Source organism: Patagioenas fasciata, chromosome 3, assembly GCF_037038585.1.
Source record: "Patagioenas fasciata isolate bPatFas1 chromosome 3, bPatFas1.hap1, whole genome shotgun sequence".
NCBI classification, from domain to species: Eukaryota; Metazoa; Chordata; class Aves; order Columbiformes; family Columbidae; genus Patagioenas; species Patagioenas fasciata.
In genome coordinates, this window is record NC_092522.1 from 126,115,224 (window position 1) to 126,129,975 (window position 14,752).

Sequence of the window (14,752 nt, forward strand, 5' to 3'; positions counted from 1 at the left end):
CCTGCTGGAGGTGCCTTTTCTCTCCATTCGCGTGCTGGGGAGGGCCCTTCGAGGAAAGCGGGTGGCAGAGCTGGCAGCTGGGAGTCTGCGACTGCAAGAGGTTTCAGAGGAGCAGATTGCCAGTTGTCCCTTCGCTGCAAAACCCATTCTCACTTGGTCATTGTAGTTATGTCCTGATTCACACTTGGTTATTGCAGAGCTGCCTGTTAACCTTATGGTTGGTGTGAATATTGACTACTCGACAGCCTTTTTCGGCAGGCAGGGATTCCAGCTCTGTCACCGCCTGCTCTGTAGCGCAGGCTCCTGTGCCGCGGGGAGCAGGCACAGCCGTGTGTGCTGTGTCAAACAGCTTCTGGTCCTACCGCAGCTCTAAGTCAGGTCCTTCCTCCCATACACTCAGTCATTGCCTTCATACCATGCATTTTTCTGTTGGTAATTGACTTGTATGATTTGTCTTGTTTGCATGTTACCTGCACAGTAAATGTTACTTCAGCTCTAATTGTTATCAGCACCATGACTTTGCTTCCTGCTACACATGTTTGCATGCTCTGCAGGACGCTTCTCGGTGTGTTCTTTCTGCACATAAGCAGCAGGTCTCACAGCCTTCGGAGCACGGTTCTGAACACTGACATGTTGTCTCACTGCCTATCAGTCGGTTGCACGGTTTGGATCCCTTCAGCTCGGATTGCACAGCTGCAGCAGTTACTCGGATTTTAAAAGACGTTATTTGGAAGGCTCAGCACTGTATGTATTAGTTACCAGTGGATAATGCTGTTCTTTGACAGCAGAAACGGCTGTTGGTTGGCACTGTGGGACAGTTTATCCTGCATCCATCAAAGCCACTCTCAAGGGATTAGGTGTCCGTGTCCTTTCCCTGCGCTCCAGGCTGCAACCCCATTGCTCACACAGGAGGGGAATCACGCTGCGACCAGCGAAGTTTATGTCTGACCACCCTCGGCTGCTGGCTGAGCGGCGCTTGCAGGCTCCGCACACCCGCAGATCGGTCGTCCGGCGTGGGAAGGGCCGTGCGTGCCCCTGCGGGCAGCGTGGGCGCTCAGCAAACACCAGCGCCGCACGGCCTGCGTGTCGCGCTGGGGAGCAGCCTGCGGCCGCTCGGGGAGAAGCACCCGCTGCTCGGGGAGCAAAGAGAGCGTTTGCACATGTGGGTTGGGTCTATAGATAATCAATACCAAGGGTGAAAACTCTACACACATATTTTATCACCATCTGAGTGTCTGGGATTTTGGCCAGGCAAAATTCATTTTGGAATCACAAATCAGGAACTAATACAGCTAAACTGTATTATATGCCTTGTACTTGGAATTCGGTGGGGAGATCCAGCAGCAGGCTCGAGATCCCGTCCTTGCCTCCGCAGGCTGGGCTGCAGGCCCCCCAGCCCCGCTCTGCCCGGTTCGCTCTCCCCCTGCCCCGCGCCCACCAGCCGCCCGTCCCGCCCGCGCTCGCCGCGTGCTGTGCCCTGCTCGCCAGCACAAGCTGCTCCGTGAGCAAACGCTGTGTGACAAGGAGCACGTGCCACAGCGGCTGCTTGAGTGCCGCGTGTCACCTCCGTGTGACGGCTCTGTGCCCGTGCACCCTGCCTGGCACACAGGCTGCAGGAGGCTCCTGCTCCTGCTCCCATTTCCCAGGGAGTCCCTGAATACACTCACCATCAGTCTTTAGTTTTGGCTGTCACCGAGGCAAACGCGAGGCTCTCGGAGAAGTGCTGGCATAGGAACACTCTACCCGCGGCGCAGGAGCCTCCTGCACCTGCACAACAGCATTCTGCCATCATCTTTCTCTGCCCAATACTGAATGCACCAGCGTTCCCAGTGCATCAGGATTCACCTCTGTGTCTGTGTCCGTGGCCTGGGAGCTGGGAAGGTCTGAGATTTATGGTATGATTGTTCAGAAGCTGCCCATACCTTTTAGCATGTATATTTTATAGATCAAATGAAACCCACATTGATGGATCTTGTGTCCCTAATGTAAGCCTTTGTCAGCTTTGACCTAGTGTGAGGTGGGTGTTCACAGATTCATGGAAGGAATTAACACCGCATGACCCGCAATAGCTGGGTCCTGAGCTGGGGGTCCTGGACCTCTGTGACTGTTCCCTTCTTGGATGCCACACTCGGGCAAGTATTTCCCCAAGAAACACCAAGTTTATGAACGTCTGTGCAAGTCTCCATGTCCCACATCCTCCCCTGACACCACAAGTCTGTTCTGCCTGCGTCTGCTGCCAAAGCGTGTCAGGATGGTGCTGCCCAAGCTGGAACCTCGGCTGCTCCAGCTCCCTGCTGCAGAGCCCCATGGCCACGTGTGACCTGGTTATACCTGTGGGGACAGCCAGCCGCTGCTGCTGTGACATGGGCGGCCCTTTCCAGGTGAGCGGTGTCCTCCAGCCGGCTGCAGGCCGGCCTGGCGAGCGCTGGGAGGGCAACGTGCCCGCTCTGCCCCGCAGCCCAGGCTCCATCGCCCAGCTGTCCTGTGGCCTGGCGAGCACTGGGAGGGTGCTGTGCCTGCTCTGCCCCGCAGCCCAGGCTCCATCGCCCGGCTGTCCTGTGGCCTGGTGAGTGCTGGGAGGGTGACATGTCACTCTGCCCCACAGCCCAGGCTCCATCGCCCGGCTGGTCCCGCGCTGCTGACCATGTGTGCCCTGCAAAGCCACCGGCGCTGCTGCTCTGGACTAGCGGCTCCTCGTCTCCTGTTCGCTGGAACATAATGTCCAAGGTGTGTTGTGAAGGTCCATTCACACCAATTCAGCCACGTCCACATGCCGGCTGCTGTAACTTACTTCCCTCCCACGGAGGTGGAATCAGCTCCTTGGTTCCTTGTGATAATAATAGAGGATGGCAAACGTACAGCAAACCACAGATACTTTCTATAAAGCTGCTACAGGAAAACCTCACATTGCCTTCAGCCAAGAACAGGCTCAGATCCGTCACCAGGTGATGGATATTGACCCTTTGAGACTTCATGACCTTTACGGAATGTGGAAAGCCCCTCTGCTAGTCATTAGTAACCCCCAGTCCTTTTCTCTTCATTTGGTGATGGTGATTTTTTATCGTCTGCTGCATAACTGTTTTGTGGGAATTCAGTGCTGACCAAGAACAGACACTGATACTTTTGATTATAACAGGGTATTGTAAAGTCAGAAGTTCCGCTGTGTAATTATGTGGAATGTGAAAAGTAATTTATTCCGTTGGGTTTGGACCAGCTGTCCAATTATTTCTTCTGGCACTTACTAGTTTCTATTGTAAGAAACAACTATTAATTGTGTGCTATGTAATGCACTGCACATTCGTGACGCTGCAGATCGCTATTGTCTCTCCAAGCTGACAGGTTGTTTCTGCCCTTTGAAGATGGACGGCCGGACAGCACACGGCGTGTGAGCTGTGGGTGTCCTGTGCATTGATAGCAATGGTATCGCTCCACCCTTTCCCAGATCACCTGCAGCACATCAAGGCGCCAAAGCCAAGAGCCCAGTAAAGCTAAAAAGGGATCTGAGAGGTGTATTAAGAGCAAAAGTATCCAGTATTATCATGGTCATTAAGCACACGGATGATGGAATTTACTGAGCTGCTTTGCTTGGGAACTAAAATCAGTCTTTACCAAAGCTCACAGTGGCACACCTGGGGAAGGTTTATCTGCTATTGCCCGTTCTACAAAGGAGGGTGCAGAGGAGCAGAGAAATGTACAAAGCACCGAACCTGGGGCAGGAAAGACAAAAGGAACGAGGATTCTGGAGCGGATTCTGCACCCCACGCTGACCTGTGCTTTGCAGGGACCCTGCAAACAAGAGCCTGTGTCCCCAGGCTCACAGCCTGCGAGGAGCCTCAGCCTCCTCACCTGCTCCTCTTCTGGGGCTCGGTGTTCAGCCAGGGCCTTGGGCTTCAAGGAGGGAGAGAACTCACCCGGTAGTCCTTAAGAGGGAAGTTTGGGCAAAGCAGCTTATGGTGAGAACCTGAATGAGCCTGGGTGGTTTGGCCTAGAGCCTGTGAAACTGCGGGGGACGTGCTGACAGCCTCTCCTCTGCCCCAGCTGCCGGGGGCACGCGGAGCTGCCGCAGGCTGGCCGGGGCTGTTCTGTGCCCGGGGCAGCGCCTGAGCCACCGCTGGCCTGGCCGGTGTGGGGAGCAGGGCTGGTCGCCCCTCGGCGTGGGGCTGGGGATGCTGACCTGGCTGTCACCTCCTCCCTGGTCTTGCTCCTGACGGCCACAATAACGTTCCATCTGCATCACTGACCCTGGGATCCGCTCACTGTGTTTGCTTGGCTGACCATGCGGTCGTTGCCGTCACCTGGGAGCAGCGCTGAAGTCCTGGGATGAAGGAGGGCACAAGTGTGCCAGCCAGCCCGGCTCCTCCGGGTTTGGTGAAGCCCGTTAGGCCCCCGCAGCGTCCCTGCCCGGCGGCCGGCGCGTTTCTGTGTGCTCCGCGGCGGCTGCGCTCGCTGGCTGCCTGGCTGCCCATGGCTGTGCGGCAGGAACCACCCAGCTCCGGCAGAGCCCTTGTCCTGCTAGGACCGGGACGCAGGGCCTCCAGCTGCAGACCCGGGCAGGTCAGCGGGGCAGCTCGGTGTGGCAGCCGAACACGGCAGACAGCAGCAGCTGGTGTGTAACCGTCTGCATCGATGGTCGCGGCGAAGGGCTGGCACAGCTGGGACGAAGTGAGAGCTGCAGTGAGTGTGGAGCCCAAGCGCCCAGCCCTGGTGGGACCTGGACCTGGCCAAACGCAGCAGGACCTGGCGCTGGGCCCAGCAGACTGTGCCTGGGCTGCCCTGCTGGTGCTGGCTGGTGGCTGGTTCGGTGCTGGCTGGTGGCCAGTTTGGTGCTGGCTGGTGACCGGTTTGCTGCTGGCTGGTGGCCAGTTTGGTGCTGCCTGGTGGCCAGTTTGGTGCTGCCTGGTGACCGGTTTGGTGCTGGCTCGTGGCCAGTTTGGTGCTGCCTGGTGGCCAGTTTGGTGCTGCCTGGTGACCGCTTTGGTGCTGGCTCGTGGCCAGTTTGGTGCTGGCTGGTGGCCAGTTTGGTGCTGCCTGGTGGCCAGTTTGGTGCTGCCTGGTGACCGGTTTGGTGCTGGCTCGTGGCCAGTTTGGTGCTGCCTGGTGGCCAGTTTGGTGCTGCCTGGTGACCGCTTTGGTGCTGGCTCGTGGCCAGTTTGGTGCTGGCTGGTGGCCAGTTTGGTGCTGGCTGGTGGCCAGTTTGGTGCTGGCTGGTGACCGGTTTGGTGCTGGCTGGTGGCCAGTTTGGTGCTGGCTGGTGACCGGCGTGGCAAGCGCTGGTGCCACTCTGGCGCTGCCTGTGGTGCTGGTAATGAAACCAACACCCAACATGACAAGATTTCTCAAGCTGCTGTTTGACTCTGCGGGCCAGGTGTCTTCAAAATTAATTAGGTCGATTTCGTAATTAAAGTACAGCAGGATCACCACTGAGACAGGCGGAGATGGCGGTTTATTGGGCAGCTCCACTGAGATAGTAATTAGTGCAGCGCCCCTTTTGATGCGTGTTTTATCAGGTTAAAATCCATCTCAGTTACGGTCAAAGTCTCCCGAATCGGAGGCATTTGCTTTTAAAACGTGCGATTGCACTCAGGAACAGGTCTCTCTCATCTCTTCAGGAACAGGCAGAGAAGCAGAATGCGGAATGGAGCAGCAGAGGCAATTCAGTGTCATGAAGAGATGGCACCCAGCAACCTCTGTAATTGCCCCTGAGCCTCAGGCCCCTTCAAAGCTGGTTTGAGTTCCCCTGCTTACGGGATTGCTGTGTGTGGGACGGGGATGTGCCGAGAGCCCGCAGCGATGCTTCACGAGTTCCTACTGCTCCAGTGAGCTGTGTATTGATGCTTCTTCCTCTTCAAAACCGATGACCAAGAGTTCACTTCACTGCAGGTCTCCCATCTTCTAATTTGTGCCAGAGAACAATATCTTCTTTAAAAATGTGTGCGCATGCATACATACACACACGTATATAAACTTATATCCCTATACTGAACCTGTTGCTCACCAACGCAGAACTCACTGGAGAGGCCCAGGTGGTGGCCTGGGCTGCAGTGGCCGTGCCCTGGAACTCAGGGTCTCAGGGGACACATCCAGGCAAACAGAACAGCAAGGACCATGAACCTCAGCAAGGGAACGAGTGACTGGGGTGTGGGACCCCTGGGGAACGGCCCTCGGGAGAAAAGGAGCATGAGGGCTGGCAGCTCTTTGGAGACATTTTTCTCAGCGCACAAGAACCATGAATTCCCTTGTGCAGGGAGTCAGGGAGGGAAGGCAGGAGAGAGCGTGGCCGAGCGAGGACCTGTCAGACTGGAACACGGGAGGGAAACGCGCAGGCTGTGGGACACACGTCCTAGGAGAGCACAGGAAACCGGGCAGCAGTTTAGAGGTGGGATCAGAAAAGCTGGAGCTGCATTTCCAAGGGATGTGAAGAATAATAAAGTCTTCTACAGGTACGTTAGTCAGAAAAGAAAGACAAAAGAAATTGTACTTCCCCCTCATAAATGAGACAGAGGATCTGGTCACAGCTCAGATGGAGAAGGCTGAGGTATTCAGCAGCTCTTTCCCCTCAGTCTCCACCGGCCATTGCTGTTCCTACACCTCTCGAATCCCTGAGTATGGAGGCAGGGGCTGTTGGACAGTGTCCCACCCATTGCAGGGGATCATCAGGCTCGGGGCTGAGAACAAACATACACAGCGCGTGGGACCCGCAGAGGTGCAGCGCAGGGTCCCGAGGGAACTCACAGGTGTGGTCACTAAGCTGCTCTCCATCGTATCTGAAAAGCTGTGGCACCAGGTCACCCGTGACTGGAAAATAGGAAACTTCACACTCATGCTTAAAAAGGGCGAAAAGGAGGAGCCTGGAACCACCAAGCCGTCAGCCTCGCGTGTGTCCAGAAAGAGCATGGAGCAGACCCTCCAGGGAGCAGGTCAAGACGTGGACGGCAGGGTGGTGACCAGAGGCAGCCAACAGAGCCACACCAGAGTGTCCTGGTTTTGTTAAAAAACAAGTTTCTCTTTTAGTGAATTTGCCTGTCAGCTAAAGCCTTCATATTAGCTGCATTTTCCTGGAGAACCCAACACATGTTTTGGTTAAACCTAGCGATGGAATGCAAACTTATTGATAAGCATGGATGGACATCTCGCGAGAGGGGCAACGAGAAACTGGTGATCGAGAGACTGACCAACGGTGTATAACATTCCATTCACGTGAATACTTCATATAAAAGTGGGAGATCACGAGGATCTCGTCCCTTTGCCTTTCCCCTTTGCCCTTTTTTTTTTTTCCCTCATGGCCGACATCAGGAGAGGACCTTGCTGGTCGTCCCTGCGAACTGAGGCCTAGTGAGAGACTGAATCCAGCTCCGGGTGGCTGCAGAGTCTGATCCAGGACTTTGGGTGCTGGCTCTGCAGTTGCTGAGACTTACAAGATTGATTTTGTATATTTTGTATTATTTTCTCTATTCTTATCAGTAGCATTAGTAAAACATCTTTAACTTTTCCAACTCTCTTCTCTCTGTCCTTCTTTCCCTCCCGATCGCCTGTGCTGAGTGGGAAGGGGGGAGAGGGAGGGGCAAAAGGGGGAAGTGGGGGGGAGAAGAGGTTAATAATACATCTGCCAGGGTTTGATTGTCACCCCGCAATCCTAACCCTCGACAGATAATTGGCGCCCAACGTGGGGCACGAGAAAGGGGTAAATTTAGAGATTTTTGGCTTTTCTACTGCTCTGACGTACCTTTCAATTTTCTTGGCACGGTGCCAACTCATAGAGTTGTGATACTCGCGCGTCTGTTTGCTTTGGATATTATTTAGTGGTATTAAGGCAAAGTGAATTACATTGATTTAAAGATGTTATGGCAAAAGTTGTATCAGTTATTTTCTACATTGTGCTCACTGATCCCATATCTGTGTTGGTGTTTCTTTCTGAATCGAAGTATTCATTATATAACAACAAGAAACTGGACAGCGGTCATGATGATTCTGTGTGGTATGGCACTGGTTTATTTCATTATATTGCAGCCGCTAATGAATTTCTACTCGCTTCTGCTTTACCTTGAAAAACCTCCAGGAGAGATTAAAGAGCAGAATGGCTCTATATTTGCTAATTGGTCAAGCGAATCTTTAGAAAGGCTGACTAACAATACTTTTGTGTTTTCGCTAGGACAGTTTGCAAATGTTTTAGAGAACTTTGAATATCCTTGGAGCTTTGATAGAACTGTGATGGTGTTATCTGGTTTGCTGAATGTGTGTCAGTTTGTGTTACTGTTAAGAGAAATGAGGTTCAATAGGAGGTTTGCGTCTCTTCTTAGTCCTGAGATTTGCGGTGCGCCTTCGGAAGCTTTAGCAAAAAGCACTCCTGGCCGCTCGAGAAAAAGCAAAACAGCCAAAGCTGCTGCTGCAGCCACTGCCCCCCAACCGCGGCTTCGCAGGCTGAAGCTCCAGCTCCTCCGCATTGCTCCTCTGCCAAGGGCGCTGCAGATAACGTTACTTCTCCAGCCTCAAAGGCTGACAAGGCAGCCCCCCCGCCTTCACACACTGGGCACTGTTGCTGCTGTAACCACAGCAATCACTGTGACAGTCATTCAGACTCTGGAAATGAATCAGATGATGGTGAACCCATATCAGCATCAGTTGCTGGTTGTAAGAAAGTCACTAGAAAGACCACCCGTGCAGCAGGTGATGGCACAGGGCCAACATCAACCCAAGAGGCATCATCATCAGGGCAGGGAGGAGATGAAGTGACCACCACTCGGTCCTTTTCTCCAGGTGAGCTGAGAGACCTGCAAAAAGACTTCAGTCGTCGTGAAGGCGAGAATATTTTAACCTGGCTGCTGCGATGCTGGGACAATGGGGCAGAAACAATTGAATTGGAAGGTGGTGAAGCCAGGCAGCTGGGATCTCTGTCAAAAGATTCCACCATTGATAGGGCAATTTCAAGAGAGTCTAATGCCGCTACTCTCTGGACCCGACTCCTGCAGCTATGAAAGTCAGATTTCCCTACAAGGAAGATTGTATATCCAAGTTAGGGAAATGGAATACTATGGAGAGAGGTATCCAGTTCCTGAGAGAATGAGCTGTGCGAGAGATCATCTATCTAGGACCAAACAGCCAAGAGGGGACAGACCCAGATAGAATCAATTGTACAAAATCTATGTGGCGCAGATTTGTACAAAGTGCACCACCTGCATATGCTAAGTCATTGGCAGGAATGGTCTGGTCGGCTAGAGGTATACAAGAAATTAATGAAGTGATTGAGCAGCTCCGGTACTTTGAGGACAGCCTTGCTGGTTCTCTACGGGCTTGTGTCTCCGCTGTGGAGAAACTGTGTGAAAAATCTGATGACCGGTTTGAAAAGCTGTTGCAAGAAATCCAAGAGCTCAGAGCAGACTCGTACCGTTCACGACCTGCACAAACCTATGTTTCAGCTGTTAGGAGAAGGCGTTTCCAATCTCGAGAGAAAGGGCAGAGACAGCCCACAAAAAGAGGTTCACTGTGGTTCTTCCTACATGAGCAGGGAGAAAACATGAACAAGTGGCATGGAAGGCCGACCTCAGAACTTCAGGAACGAGTACGTGAGATAAAAGGAAAAACTCCTAGGAAGGTGGCTGCTCCAGTTTACAAAAGGAGCAGAAGAGATTCTGATGCTCTTGAAGGAACCTCTAATTCACACCCAGAGACTGTGCAAAACAGGAATTAGAGGTGCCCTGCCTCCAACCAGGTGGAGGAAAGGGATAACAGAGTCTATTGGACTGTACAAATACTATGGCCTGGTACAACACAACCCCAGGAGTACAAAGCTTTAGTGGACACTGGTGCTCAGTGCACAATAATTCCTTCTAATTATAAAGGAACGCAATCCATCAATATTGTTGGAGTGACTGGGGGATCCCAGGAGCTGACTGTTGTAGAGGCTGAAATGAGCCTAACTGGAAAAAACTGGCAAAAGCATCCCATTGTGACTGGTCCAGATGCTCCATGCATCCTTGGTATAGACCACCTCAGGAGAGGGTATTTTAAGGACCCAAAAGGGTATAGGTGGGCATTTGGTATAGCAGCTGTGGACACTGAGAAAATTGAACAGCTGTCTGATTTGCCTGGTCTTTCAGATGACCCTTCTGTTGTAGGACTGCTGAGGGTTGACGATCAGCAGGTGCCAACTGCTACCACGACGGTGCATCGCCGGCAATATCGCACCAGTCGAGACTCTTTGATTCCTATCCAGAAGCTGATCCGTCAATTGGAAAGCCAGGGTGTGATCAGTAAGACTCGCTCACCTTTTAACAGCCCAATCTGGCCAGTGCGTAAGTCTAGTGATGAGTGGAGACTAACTGTAGACTATCGTGGCCTGAATGAAGTTACACCACCACTGAGTGCTGCTGTGCCTGACATGCTAGAACTGCAATTTGAACTGGAGTCAAAGGCAGTGAAGTGCGATGCTGCAATTGACATTGCTCATGCATTTTTCTCTATTCCTGCAGCAGCAGAGTGCAGGCCGCAGTTTGCTTTCACCTGGAGGGGCATCCAGTACACATGGAATCGCTTGCCCCAGGGGTGGAAACACAGTCCTACCATCTGCCATGGGCTGATCCAGACCACGCTGGAGCAAGGTGAAGCTCCAGAACACTTGCAATATATTGATGACATCATCGTATGGGGCGACACAGCGAAAGAAGTCTTCGAGAAAGGTGACAGAATAATTCATATTCTTTTGGATGCTGGTTTTGCCATAAAACGAAGCAAGGTCAAGGGACCTGCACGAGAGATCCAGTTTTTAGGAATAAAATGGCAAGATGGCCGTCGTCAGATCCCAATGGAGGTGATCAACAAAATTGCAGCAATGTCTCCACCTACTAATAAAAAGGAGACACAGACTTTCTTGGGCGTTGTAGGTTTTTGGAGAATGCATATTCCTGACTACAGCCACATTGTGAGCCTCTCTATCGAGTGACTCGTAAAAAGAACCGATTTGAGTGGGGCCCTGAACAACGACAAGCCTTTGAACAAATTAAGCGTGAGATAACTCATGCGGTGGCCCTTGGACCAGTCCGAACTGGACTAGATGTTAAAAATGTGCTCTACACCGCAGCCGGAGATAATGGACTTACCTGGAGCCTCTGGCAGAAAGCACCAGGAGAAACCCGAGGTCGACCCTTAGGTTTTTGGAGCCGAGGATACAAAGGATCTGAGGCCAACTGTACTGCAACTGAAAAGGAGATACTAGCAGCATATGAAGGAGTTCGAGCTGCTTCAGAAGTGATGGGCACTGAAGCACAGCTCCTCCTGCACCTCGACTGCTGGTGCTGAGCTGGATGTTCAAAGGGACGGTTCCCTCTCCACATCATGGCACCGAAGTTACATGGAGTAAATGGATTGCACTGATCACACAACGAGCTCGAATTGGAAGTCCCAACCGTCCAGGGATATTAGAAGTGATTACAGACTGGCCAGAAAGCAAAGACTTTGGGATGTCTGCAGATGAGGAGGAAGTAAAACGTGCTGAAGAAGCACCACCATATAATCCGCTTTCAGAGACTGATAAGCAGTGTGCACTGTTCACAGGTGGATCCTGTCGTCTGTAGGAAAACATCGAAGGTGAAAGCTGCTGTGTGGAGTCCCACACGACAAGTTACAGAAGCCACTGAAGGACAAGGTGAATCCAGTCAGTTTGCAGCAGTGAAAGCCATCCAGCTGGCTTTGGACATTGCCGAACGAGAGAAGTGGCCAATGCTTTGTCTCTATACTGACTCATGGATGGGAGCAAATGCCTTGTGGGGGTGGCTACAGCAATGGAAGAAAAGCAACTGGCAGCGCAGAGGTGAAACCATTTGGGCTGCCACACTGTGGCAAGACATTGCTGCTCGGCTGGAGAGCCTGCCTGGGGAAGTTGGTCATGTAGATGCTCATGTGCCTAAAAGTCGAGCCACCGAGGAACATCTAAACAACCAACAAGCGGATCAAGCTGCTAAGATTAAAGTAGCTGAGGTGGACTTGGACTGGCAACATAAAGGTGAACTTTTCCTAGCTCGGTGGGCCCATGGTGCTTCAGGGCATCAAGGTAGAGATGCAACATACAAATGGGCTCGTGATCGAGGGGTGCATTTAACTATGGACACTATTTCACAGGTTATTCATGAATGTGAAACTTGCGCCGAAATCAAACAAGCGAAACGGTTAAAACCTGTATGGTATGGGGGGCGATGGTTAAAGTATAAGTATGGAGAAGCTTGGCAGATTGATTATATTACACTTCCACAAACACGTCAAGGTAAGCGTTATGTACTTACAATGGTGGAAGCAACCACTGGATGGTTGGAAACATCTGCCGTACCTCATGCTACAGCCCGAAATACCATCTTGGGCCTTGAGAAGCAAGTCCTTTGGTGGCCGGGTACGCCAGAAAGAATTGAATCAGACTATGGTACTCATTTCAAAACCAGTATTATAGACAATTGGGCCAAAGAACATGGTATTGAGTGGGTGTATCATATTCCATATCATGCACCAGCCTCTGGGAAAATTGAAAGGTACAATGGTTTGTTAAAAACTACACTAAAGGCACTGGGTGGCGGAACCTTTAAAAACTGGGATTCACATTTAGCAAAAGCCACTTGGTTGGTCAACACCAGGGGATCAACCAATCGAGCCGGGCCTGCCCAATCAGAAATTCTACGGACTGTAGAAGGAGATAAAGTCCCTGTAGTACACATGGAAAATATGTTAGGAAAGGCAGTCTGGGTTCCTCCTGCCTCAGGCACAGGCAAACCTATTCGTGGGATTGTTTTTGCCCAGGGACCTGGCAGCACCTGGTGGGTGATGCTTAAGGATGGAGAAGTTCGGTGTGCACCTCAAGGGGATTTGATTTTAGGCGAAAATATGCAATGCTGAACTGCATGATGTGAATTGCCGCACTAACAATGTTTAATAAGTGTCTTTCAGATCAAGACAATGGTGATGAAACCAGCGCTGGCTTCTTCGAGTGGCGCCCGACACCTTCTTCGAAGTTGGTGTCCTTAACCCACCAACAGGGGTCATGAGATGCACTTGGACCATTTTCCCTGCCCTGGGAGACTGTGGTGACAAAATGAACTTAATGAACTTTTCAAAGGATGGTCCACTGATTAATTACTCCTGTGTATATATGTACATATGTATATATATATATAGTAGTAGTGATTAATTAGATTGTATTGATAGATTGTATTGATAAGGTTTAAGTATTCAGTGAATGTCATATGATAAGGGGTGGAATGTCCTGGTTTTGTTAAAAAACAAGTTTCTCTTTTAGTGAATTTTTGCCTGTCAGCTAAAGCCTTCATGTTAGCTGCATTTTCCTGGAGAACCCAACACATGTTTTGGTTAAACCTAGCGATGGAATGCAAACTTATTGATAAGCACAGATGGACATCTCGCGAGAGGGGCAACGAGAAACTGGTGATCGAGAGACTGACCAACGGTGTATAACATGCCATTCACATGAATACTTCATATAAAAGTGGGAGATCACGAGGATCTCGTCCCTTTGCCTTTCCCCTTTGCCCTTTTTTTTTTTTCCTCATGGCCGACATTAGGAGAGGACCTTGCTGGTCGTCCCTGCGAACGGAGGCCTAGTGAGAGACTGAATCCAGCTCCGGTTGGCTGCGGAGTCTGATCCAGGACTTTGGGTGCTGGCTCTGCAGTTGCTGAGACTTACAAGATTGGTTTTGTATATTTTGTATTATTTTCTCTATTCTTATCAGTAGCATTAGTAAAACATCTTTAACTTTTCCAACTCTCTTCTCTCTGTCCTTCTTTCCCTCCCGATCGCCTGTGCTGAGTGGGAAGGGGGGAGAGGGAGGGGCAAAAGGGGGAAGTGGGGGGGAGAAGAGGTTAATAATACATCTGCCAGGGTTTGATTGTCACCCCGCAATCCTAACCCTCGACAGCTCATGCCTGCTCACCCGGTGCCTTCCACGAGGGAGCAACGGTGTCAGGGGACAACGGAGAAGCCGGTCATGTCACCAACGTTGACTTCTGTGAGGCTTTTGACACAGCCTCACAACATTGTCACTACATTGAAGAGCCATGGATTTGATGGATGGGCGGTTCAATGGATAAGGCATTAGCTGGATGGCCACGTCCTAAGAGTTGCAGTCAGCTAACAGCTCAGTGTCCAAAAGGAGTTCAGTAACAAGCGGTGTCCCTCAGGGGTCCATGTTGGCACCAGTGCTGTTTAACCTCTCCATCAGTGACACCGGCAGGAGGATCTAGTGCAGGTCTGCAGATGACACCAAGCTGCGCGGTGCAGTTGATGCGCTTGAGGGCAGGGCTGCCATCGGGGGACCTGGACTGGCTTCAGGAGCGGGCTTTGAGCAACCTGATCTAGTGAAAATGTCCCTGCTTGTGGCAAGGGGGATGGACTAGGTGGTCTTTAAAGGCTCCTTGCATCCCAAATGATTCTATAGGGTAGAATCCTGACTTGGATTTGCAAAGTGTTCAGCTAACTGAACTCTTAACAATGGACTGAACAGTGAACCATGGCATGGCAGGGCTGCCACCACCTTACCGCTTGAGCCGATCCAGCGAACGCCCTGCTGCAGTGGTCACGCACCGGTGGGGCACGGACCGACTGCTGGATCATGACTTTCTTCTCACGTGCCATGTTATGAGTGGGAATACACTGTTGATGTAACTCTGCAAAATCCAGATGGTCACGAAGTATCTATGTCTAGAAAGCAGGTCTGGTTAGTAACTCATACATGACAGTAAATAGGACTTCAGCCTGAAA